We start from the raw sequence: 11,243 nt of genomic DNA, 5'->3' as shown, positions 1-11,243 counted from the left end.
CTGGAGTGGGAAGAAGGGGAGGAGGAATATGGAGCTGGAAAGGGTGCAACTACAACTCTCAATAGGCACAGCCTCTTCCAAAAATATTTTGAACCCCAACCTCATTACAAGTCTCTGCAAATATTAAGGTAGGCTTGCCTAGTCCACTTCATGGCCCTGTAGTGAAGCTCTACCTTTGCCCTTACCAAACCACATCAATCAATCAAATCTAAATCCACATCATTTTTTATCCACAGATAAAAAATGACATAGCTGAACATGTGCAAAAGCTTGAACTTTTTCACTGAAGAAAGTGAAGGACCACTGATTTGGAGAAAACTCCTGGAACAAACTCACCAACAAAGTTTTCAAGCTGACAAGCAGGTATTCTTTATTGCGGTGCTGGGAGACATGGGGGATAGCTCATCCTAACGTGTATCACCATATTGCTGCACAAGCCGTCCTTATAGAGTCCCTGGGCATGCATTCATATTCATGAAGCTACGTATGAATTACATCATTTTCCAGAAAGCTTCCCACATGCGTACACAAATGTGGCGGTGGTCTCTGAGGGTCGTTTACTTCTTCCAACAATCTTCATCCCTTCTGGCAGCCTTTGAAGCACCAGCTTCATTAACATTACGGACATAGCAATCATCCTGTCTTTCTACTTATCAGTTAGTTTAACTGCACCTATCCTGGACCTCTGCTGGTCCCAGATACTCCCCATCCCCAGGTCCTGTTTTTCTATTTTCTTACACTTTTTGTACTAAGGTTGTAAGGACCTAAAACTATGTTAACTGCAATGGTTTCTCTTCAAGCACCTCAGTTTTTTTCACTACAAAGCCATCAAGCTTTACGTTACTTAGAACTGATTCAGTCTATGCTTTTGTGCCTCCTTGTCTCAAATCCCCCCTTTTTCTGTTATTTTGCAAATTCCTTTGCAACATTTTATATACTACCATTACCATCTAGAGTCTTTTTGAAATAATTTCCTGTTTCTACTTGACGCTTGTTTTCATTTCTTTTCCAATCTTCATAATTTATCATAGATTGTTTACAATACCAGAAGGAACATTGTATCATACCACAAGTAATCAATATTAAAGCAATTAATATTAATATTCCTGCAACCAGTTGCTTCAGACAGGAGAGATCAGGTAACCATGAAGTTAACTTTTTCCGTATGTCTTCAAACACCCAGGAGGTACCATCCTTGGCCATTTCATGAAATATCTTAGTTGTTTCCAAATTTCCTCCATATCTGTCTCAATTCTGCCACTCAGATCTATGTAGGAACAGCATCTTTCATTGATTATGGAACAAACCCCTCCTTGTGAAGCCAATAACATGTCTAGAGCCATTTGGTTTTGTAATACCACTTTAGATAGGCTAGTTATCTCTTTTTGTTCTGCTTGGATTTTATCAATAGTTTTACTTTCTATTTCCTCTATGGTTGCTGAGATATTTACGATTGCCTTCTCTAATTCACTCTACTCCCAAAGATGGAATTAGCCCTCTTACAAAACTATGAAATGCGGTGTTCTGTTCAGCAATAGAGTTAAACCCTCGCTTAACCCATTTAGGAAAACTTCTTACCCAGGTTCCAGAAGGATACATGTCAATAATAGTAAGATTGGGCATCACGGTACCTAAGGTGCATGCCCCCTTCCAGCTGGGGGGTAGAGTCTTATAAACATTTTCTCCACATAACCAATACCATCCTTTCCCTTCAGGAATGGGCCACCAATGAACTATGATACCATCTGCATTAATAGTGTAATTATAATTTGAATAGTGACCTACACCTGTGGCATTTAAACAATCATAATCTCATACTCTGGCTCCTGCTGTAATACATCTTTGTACACAGGTATAATATTCTTTACTTGGATTAGGATTAACTATCCCAAATCTTAACCTTTCCCTCAGACTTAGATTGCTAGTGTTCACCCTCAAATTTGTGCATGAGATAGTGTTGGAAATTGGAACGCCAATTAATGAAAGGTCTGGATTTTCTCCTGATTTAGGCAACTGTGCACACACCCAATAGTCACTACGATTAACAACTTTATTCTGCATTAATTTCAGGCATAAATTTTGGTCCCAAGCTTGTACACCAGTTATCGTATAAATCCAAATTATGACTGATGCAATTTCATATGTAAGGGTCCTGAAGGTTCGATCCACCATGTCTTCTCTGGCTCTGGTGCTTTCTTTATTCTTGAATGATGTATCCAAGCAGGTTGTTCCTTTATCTTCACTGCTGTAGAGGTGGTCAATATTATCTGGTACGGTCCGCTCCACTTCTCCTGTAGAGGATCTCCTGAAAAATTCTTAACAAAAACCCAGTCTCCAGATCTGAAAGGGTGAGTGGGATAATCCATGCCTCTCGCTCTTGTCCCTAATATTCTCTTATTTATTTCTTCTAATTGTTTCCCCAGATTGACCAGAAACTCTCGGAGATAGCTTTCTCCCACTTCCTGAAGACTTTCTCCTTTAAACTGGCACTGATATGGTCTTCCATATAAAATTTTCTATGGGCTAGCCTCTTCTTTCGATCAAGGTTTGGTTTGAATTCTTAAGAGCCATTGGTAAGGCTTGGTACCAATATAAATTAGTTTCCTGACATATTTTACTAATCTGTTGTTTGACCAGATGGTTCATCTTTTCTACTTGCCCACTGGCCTGAGGCCTGTACGGAACATGTAGTTGCCAATCAATTTCTAATTTTTTGCTAATTTCTTGTAACAATTTTGCACTAAAGTGTGAGCCTCAGTCGGAAGAAATTGCCTCTGGTACTCCAAAACAAGGTATTATACTGTTTAGCCATGTTCCAATTACTTGTCTTGCATTATTTATTCTACAAGGGAATGCTTATGGCCACCCTGAAAAAGTATCCGTTAACATCACCAAATATCGATAACCTCCTTTTCTCGGTAATTCAGAAAAATTTATTTGCCACTGCTGTCCCAGATAACGTCCTCTACCAATTGTCCCAGTTTGATTTCTACTTTCAATTTCAGGATTATTCTTGAGAATTGTCACTAATTGAACTATGGTATATAGATTCCTTCCTACAATTTGTCTGTCTAAGTATTTAGACAAAGAGTTGTTACCCCAATGAGTTTTATTATGTTCCTCCTGAACTAATTTCCAGAGCTGGTTATAGGGAGTTGCAATTCACCCATCAGGTACCTTAACCCAACCCTGTTTGTTTTCCTGTCCTTTCAGATCTTCAATCAACTTTCTATCTTCTTTTGAATATCTAGGTTTAGATTTCTCAATTGTTAGCTTGACATCAGGGGTTAAGGACATCATTTCAGATTGTTCAGCTGCTTGTTTGGCTTCAAAATTGGCCAAATTATTTCCAGTTTCCTGATTAGAGTCACCTTGATGATGCCCTCTACAATACATAATAGCTACTTCCTCAGGTAGCTGAACAGCTTCCAGTAGTTGTAGAATTTCTATAGCATGTTTAATCTGTTTCACCTGTGTGTTCAAAAGTCCTTGTTCTTTCCAGATGGCACCATGTGCATGGACCACACCAAATGCATATTTAGAATCAGTCCAAATATTTATCCTTTTGTCTTTAGCCAATTCTCATTCAGCATGTTCCAGAGGTTTCTTTCAAATCTGGTTGGCTCGAATATACAGTGGCCAAGCAGTTGTGTGTTAGTAGTTCTGTTGGTTGTTCCTGCAAAAAGGATGCTGTATCCACAACATTAGTGACCACAATTTCTGTATCATCTTGTTCTACAAGGGTGGCCTGGTATCTTAAAAAACAAGAAGGAGATAACCAGTGGGCTACTTTCTATTCCAGGATGGCTAATACAACATGGGACACTAGTACAGTAATCTTCTGCCCCAAAGTAAATTTGCGAGCCTCTTCAGTATTCCTGACAACTGTCGCCACAGCCCTTAGGCATCCAAGCCATCCTTTGCTCCCTCCATCCAGCTGTTTTGAAAAATACACCACTGCCCTCTTATAGGGTCCTAGTTTCTGAGCAAGGACCCCCAAAGCTATTCCCTGTTCTTCATAGGAATAGATCTAAAAGGATTTAGTCACATCCTGAAGTCACAGAGCCGCAGCTCTCATTAGCTTTGTTTTTAAATTTCTAAAAGCCCCTCTCTGCTGAATCAGCCCATTCCAAAGAGGGAGTATTTCCTTTTAACAGTATTTCCTTTTCATATAGGGGTCTTACCAGAACACCATAATCATGCATCCAAAGTCTGCATCATCCAGCCATCTCCAGTAACGTCCAGAGCTCCCTGATGGTCGACAGTTGTGGAGTTTGACAAATAGCTTCTTTTCTAGTGGTTCCAAGTTCTCTCTGTCCTCCTGTTATTTCATATCCTATCTAGGAAACTTGGGTTTGAATTAGTTGGGCCTTTTGTTTGGATACCCGATAACCATTAATCCCCAGAAAATTCAATAATCCCACCATTCACTGGACACATTCTTCCTTTGTTTCTGTGACAATTAATAGGTCATTCACATATTGTAACAGAGTCCCTGTCTGAGTGGGTGGTTTCCATGATTCTAGTTCCAGTGCTGATTTCCAAAAATTATTGGACTGCTTTTAAACCCTTGAGGTAATACCGTCCAAGTTAGTTGGGTTTTCCTTCCTGTGTCAGGATTTTCCCATTCAAAAGCAAATAAGTTCTGGGTTATTTTGGCCAATGGTAAGCAAAAGAAAGAGTCCTTTAAATCCAAGACAGCAAACCATTTCTGATTATTATTCAATTTAGTCAACAAGGCATACGGATTAGCTACTACTGGATGAATATCCTCTGCAAATTTGTTGATTGCTCTGAGATCTTGAACCAATCTGCAACTTTATTTCTTTTCTGGCAAGATAAGAGTATTATATTCCAGTTCATATTCAATTAATAATCTATATTTTAAAATTTATCAATGATCATTTCTTCTTTTTATTTTTTTTAATTCCCTTTGATCCTCCAATTTTAAGGGATATTATTTTATACTAGTTGGGCAGGCACCCCCTTTTTATGTCTACTTTAACAGGCAAAGCATTTTTCGCCTTACCTGGAACTTCAGATGCCCATACTCCCAGATATACCTGATTAAGGATATCTTCTATTTCAGGGAGGTCCTCCTGTTTGCTTTTCTGTTGAATTAAGGATAAACCCAGAACTGCAATTAATTGATTGGTTTTAACTCTTAAAAACTCTTTTGCCTTCTTTAAATGTTGCTTCTTACCCTAATAAAGATTTTGAAGAATTTGGCGTGCATAAAAATTTATGCATTCATATTTGTTTTCCGAATTTGTACTTTAAGGGTTTCAGAAAGAATGCCTCTTTTTTTCTTTTTCTTTTTCTTTTTCTTGGTGGCCAGCAGCTCTCACATCTGTAACAAATTCTTTTCCCTCTGATTTAACACTGAATAAGCTGCCCCTATATCCACTAAAAATTCCATTGCTCCTGTATCAACTAAAATTCCACTTTATTCCCTCTAGTCCCTAGTTTTAATTTAACCAGTGGATCTGCTAGGGTAGATTCCCCAGGTCCCTGTCAGTCTAGTTCCAATTCAGTTACCAGAGCCACCGCATGGCACTCCTCCCCACCCAGGGCAGTCTCACTTCCAATGTCCAAACTCCCCACAGCACACGTACACAGATCCTGTCCCATAGGAGAAGAACCCACTCCCCCACCTCTGCCCGACATCCCTCCACCTCTGCCTCCCCAGCACTCATCCCATGCTCAAACACAGGAGCTACCCGAGCTCCCCTCCTTTCCCCCTTAGTTTTCCTTAACTTTAAACATCTTTCCCCAGTATCAATCTGAACAACATCTCTCCAGCTTAGCTTTCAGTTTTTCCCTGTCCTTTTCCAAAGCCAAAATTAAGGGATCTGGTGGAGCTATAAATTTTGCATTCTGTCTGTCACTCCGGGTGGTTTCTGAAAGTGAAAAACATATCTGCATACATTACTTCATCCCATTTTCCTTGCCACCTCAAAAACAACATTAATTGTAAGAATGTATCATAGTTCAAAGTTCCATTTTTTGGCCATTTCTCCTGATCCTCCAGAGTATAGAATGCCCACCATTGGTTACAATATTTCACCAAAGTTTTCTTATTTACTGAGCCTCCAGGAAACCCTCCCAGTTCTTTCCAATGTGTTAAAATGCACCCTAAAGGACTCTTTTTCAAGATCTCTCCAATCTGCTGATTTCCCATTATCAATCTCACATTCACACACACACACGGGATCCCACAAACACACTCCACACAGTTACAACACTTGAGACAGAGACTAAAATTCTATCAAATGAACAACAGTTAATAACTCAGTTATAACATCCTATCACCAATACCAAAGTCACAAGACCAAAATCATCACTATAACAAGCCCCAAGATAAGTCAAATACCAGTAAAATCCAAAGTCATTTCTACAAGACACCCACCGCGTCTTGCAGGACCCAAACCACAAGATGCCACCTGCTTCTTGTGGGTATATACCAAACAGATGCTAGAAGCCAGGTATACATCTTTATCCACGAGATTTCCTATCTCAATTTATGGAAGGCTTCCAAACCTTGCATACGCTTACCAAACCAATTTAGTCTCTATGCAAGATGCCCCCTGCACCTTACAGACTATACAAAAGAAAAGAATACCTTTTATTAAGATGGTCCTTGTCTGCTCCCGCAGTGATCCAAATGAATCGAGGGGTCCCTCCCGGAAAAGTTCCCGAGGGCCCTAGGGAGCCCTGTCCTGAGCGGGTCCTGCAGCCGAGCAGAGTAGTCCCATCTGGGGTGCCAAATTGATTTGGAGAAAACTCCAGGAACAAACTCGCCAACAAAGTTTTCAAGCTGACAAGCAGGTATTCTTTATTGCAGTGCCGGGAGACACAGGGGATAGCTCATCCTAATGTGTATCAATGTATTGCTACACAAGCCGTCCTTGTATAGTCTCTGGGCATACATACATATTCATGAGGCTACGTATGAATTACATCATTTTCCAGAAAGTTTCCCACATGCGTACACAAATGTGGCGGTGGTCTCTGAGGGTCGTTTATTTCTTCCAACAATCCTCATAAATTCTGGCAGTCTTTGTAGCACCAGCTTCATTAACATTATGGACATAGCAATCATCCTGTCTTTCTACTTATCAGTTAGTTTAACTGCACCTATCCTGGACCTCTGCTGGTCCCAGACACTCCCCCGTCCTCAGGTCCTGTTTTTCTTACTGTTTTCTGTACTAAGATAAGGACCTAGAACTATGTCAACTGCAATGGTTTCTCTTCAAGCACCTCAGTTATTTTCACTACAAAGCCATCAAACTTAACGTTACTTAGAACTGATTACATTCTATGCTTTTGTGCCTCCTTGTCTCACCACACAGTTGGGTGCCTTGGTTTTTTAACCTCCATCTCCTTTAGTTGAAGCTGTTCAGGCTGGAGTTCTTTGAGAAGCCAAATCTATCTTCCGGCTATCAGCCTGAAATGCCAAATGGCCTGTGTCCTGCCTGCAGGCAGCAGTGACATTCCTAGGGGGCCGCGGGAATTGCAATGAGACAGATGTAACACAGCAAAGGAAAAGGAAAATTAAGACCTGTAATCATGGAGAAAACGGGTGAGAGCCAGAGGAGACAGACAAAAAGGGTGGAAGTGGTATCCTTCTGTGAATAATGAGTTGGGTCATTACTGTGTAGGTGTGAATAGAATAGTGTTGGAAAGCAGTTGCTGCTCTCCCCCATCCTGAATCTTGTTGCTTTAAAAATGGTCATTTTACAGTAAATAAGCTGTGATAACCCCAAAGCCTTTTCCTCCGTCTCTGTGCCAGAGGAAGCTAAGTTTATCCCAAGCATTTCCAAAACCACATAGCATTTGAAGGCACAGTAATTTATGGGGTCACAAATTTTAAATAAAAGCCAGTTAGAGCTTCAGTCCATTTCCACCTTATTTTCTTATTTTTGCATTCTCTAAAACAAAAAGTCTGTCTCAAGCCTACACATTTTAACAGCCTGACAGTTCTTTCCTGCAGATTTTGTAGCTTTCAGCGATCATGCCCACATAGATTATACTTTTCAGCTACAGATAAGCATCATCGAAATAAACTTCCTCAGAAAATGCAGTATCACTTGGCCAGACAAGATCTTCAGAAAACTGCTTGAAATTATTTGCCAGAAAACTTATTTTCATGTGTTTTAGAGAAAATGTCCCCACAAATAACAGATTCCTCAGTTACTATAGTTTTGGGCCTCTGATTTCTTCCTGTACTTGATAAAAATTGTGTCTCTTGCTGTAAGATAAAAATTGTTCTCAATTCAACACCACTTCCCTTTAACTTTGCTTGAATGACATGTTGGGGTTATCAAAGTTGGGGCTAGATGTCAGGCTCTCCTCAATTTAAGCAGCTGTAAAGGATGGAGAACTTGTACCACAGAACTACTTGCACCATAGAACCTGAAGGTTGAAGTTTAGGAATAGATATTTGCTTTGTCAGCATCTGTTCCTGTGTACATCTCAGAGTCTAGTCTGATATTTTAGACAGCCTCACTTTCTGAAACACAGCATAGAAGAAAATCTTAAAACCTGGTCTATTTTACATGAAGGAATTTTACATGATTGCATGCCTTTCTCATTTTGAATTAAGACACTAATTTTCTATCATTTATTAAAACGGAGAGCCACAAAACCAGCTAAAGAGAGCAGCATCCCCCTCAGATGTCCAAGGCACACTGTTTGTTCCTGCTCTTGTACTAATTTCCCATGCTAATCATCAATTAAAGAGAAGACCGATTAGCTTATTATTTTTCCTTCCTTTCCAGCCGTGCCAGAGATGCAGTTGGCAAAAGTCCCTGGTTGAGAGGAATAGAAAATATAGAAAATAGAAAAACAAGACTTGTGCCTCAAGTCTTGATTTGCTCCCTTAAATTTCACTAACTGCCAATGCACAATCAATATGCAGCAAATATGAAGGTTGCCAGGGAAGGACAACACAGCTTTATGAGTAAACACTTATCTTCTAGCTTCAGAATCTTGTGACTTCTATTTCAACATGAACATGGATTTATTTCACATTCACATGGACATGTTTTGCAGTTCTGCCCAGCAACCAGGAGTATGTAGGAACGAGTGCTCTTCACCCTGTTTATTTTGATCAGTATGGGTAGGGTCCAACCCACAAAGAAGCACACAAGAGGATTTTTGTCTATGATCTTAGCAGTATTAGGAATTATACTTCCTTATACGCCCAGAAACTTAACCAGACAAAGAAAAATGTGATCAAGGAGTGCCCAAAGCTGTAAGACCACAGAACAGAGCAAAGCTGATGGCAGGCCTTGACCAGGATTTTTGCTCTCGGTATGAGAATATAGTCATTCATACAGACTGGATTCACTCTCCTTACAACTAAAAGGGACAGGATGGTGCCACACATTACTTTTATAGAATCATAGAATGTTTTGGGTTGGAAGGGACCTTAAAGACCATCCAGTTCCAAATCCTCTGCCATGGGCAGGGACACGTACTCCTAGACCAGGTCGCTCAAAGCCCTGTCCAACCTGGCCTTGAACACTTCCAGTGACAGGGCAGAAACAACTTCTCTGGGCAAACTATGCCAGTGTCTAATCACCCTCATGGTGAAGAATTTCTTCCTAGTATCTAATCTAAACCTATCCTCTTTCAATTTAAAGCCATTCCCCCTTGTTCTACCACTGCATGCCCTTATCAAAAGCCCCTCTCCAACTTTCTTGTAGGCTGCCTTTAGACATTGGAAAACTGCTTTATGGTGTTCCTGGAGCCTTCTATATTCAAATACTATTTCAAATAAGGATAAAAATGTGTCAAACTGCTTGGTTTTTTTTCTTGAATAAATAATGCATAGATCTAATTTGAAAACACAAGTACTTTTATTTGGCATATTTAATAAAATTCTTTTGCATACTTTCCTAAAAGGTTAGCATGGGAAACTGCAAAGACTGTCTATGGGAAAACTGCTTTTACTTCAGATATTCTGTGTTTTAACCTTCTCACCCCAATTTCAGAATTCATCTTTTCAGTTTGTTTGTTCTGCTTTCTCGGCCATTCACAGCCCCACCCTAGTAAGGAGAAAAGGGGGCAGGGTGCACTTTCCACAGCTTTCTCCATGTGCAAAACAACATAACCAACAAAATACAAAAAGTTATCAGCGTCTCTCTTCTGCTTTTTCCTATAAGCAGCAAGGAGCAACAAAAGGGAGATAACTTCAGGCACCCCATGAAAAATATTCTAAAAATAGCAAATACACCTCTTTTCATTCACAGTTGTTTCAGGCTGCAAAATCCAAAGTGACTATTAAAATATTTCCATCAGAATATTTCTCCTATTTCAATGTATTTCTTATATATATATATATATTTCAATCAGGAAGAGTTATGGCTACAGGCTGTACTTGGAAACTTGGCCTTCAGAGGAAGCCCTACTAACTAGAACCTGGTACCTGTCTTTCAGGGAGCCTCTATGCAGGATAGTGTGAGCAGCATCCCAGTCCACCTCAACTCCTCCTTTCCAGATAAGCCCCTCTGATCTGAAATAACAAATTTCCTTGGTCAGTGAGCCGAATTTTTGTGGGTGTTTTGTTCTGGACCTCTGTGTTCCTATGAGTCGCAGTACCCCTCCCTGTGCTAGGGTGGCTGTGTAGTCCAAGATAACCAGTGCTTGAATTTATTTTCATCCCAAGACAAAAAGCACCTGCCTTGCACACTTATTTGTGTTTCCACAAAACATCACCACCCTCACAGGATGAGTCTGGTTTTCTTGGGAGCTAGGATGGAAATCAAGGCAGTAAAGGTCAGTAGTGCACCCCTTTTCCTCCCTAAGACTGCCTGTTGTACCATAAGTTGGCAGCAGTCACATCAGCTGAACGCAGAAGAAGGTATCTGCTGTTGTGGTTTAAGGCCACAACATCTGTCAACACATTAGGGAGAAATAAATCGTTTAGCAAGCTTTTCAAGTATCCTAGGCTGCACAAGACCTGTAGGTAAAGAACACGTCTGAGGAATTGCTAAGGGCCTGACAGGGAAAGGCAATGCCACAGGTTCTCTCTCAGCAAGACACATGGCCCCTGGCAGGGCAAGGATTGCTCCCACCCACAGCCCCCCCTTGTTCCTCAGGCATAGAGTCAAAATTAAGCCACAGCCTGCAATCACACTGTGAAGCCAGGCAGGGGATGTGAAAGAGACCACATGTGCATGCAGGTCAGGAAAGTTCTCTGAAGGCTTTCTGGAACAAAAAGAAGCCAAAATCTAACA

General features: G+C 40.5%; 1 long non-coding RNA gene across 2 annotated transcripts; it reads right to left on the bottom strand.

Annotated features, from left to right (window-relative positions):
* Positions 1 to 991: 991 nt before the first annotated feature.
* On the bottom strand, positions 992 to 5,125 carry LOC133278665 (uncharacterized). 2 transcript variants are annotated; one of them, XR_009746626.1, is made up of 3 exons: positions 5,030 to 5,125; positions 1,418 to 2,305; positions 992 to 1,371 (listed from the first exon to the last, which is right to left on the bottom strand). It is a non-coding gene; the product is annotated as an uncharacterized LOC133278665 (long non-coding RNA). The 2 variants fall into 2 exon arrangements; XR_009746625.1 differs by lacking the exon at positions 5,030 to 5,125 and having other exon boundaries at positions 1,418 to 2,996.
* Between the last annotated feature and the right edge of the window lie 6,118 nt (positions 5,126 to 11,243).

Source organism: Pezoporus flaviventris, unplaced genomic scaffold (assembly GCF_033815535.1).
Source record: "Pezoporus flaviventris isolate CSIRO_AGI_PZ_B2104156 unplaced genomic scaffold, CSIRO_AGI_Pfla_v1 ptg000066l, whole genome shotgun sequence".
Lineage (NCBI taxonomy): Eukaryota > Metazoa > Chordata > Aves > Psittaciformes > Psittacidae > Pezoporus > Pezoporus flaviventris.
Note: the sequence above shows the minus strand (reverse complement) of the source record. Positions and strands in the feature narration are given on the sequence as shown.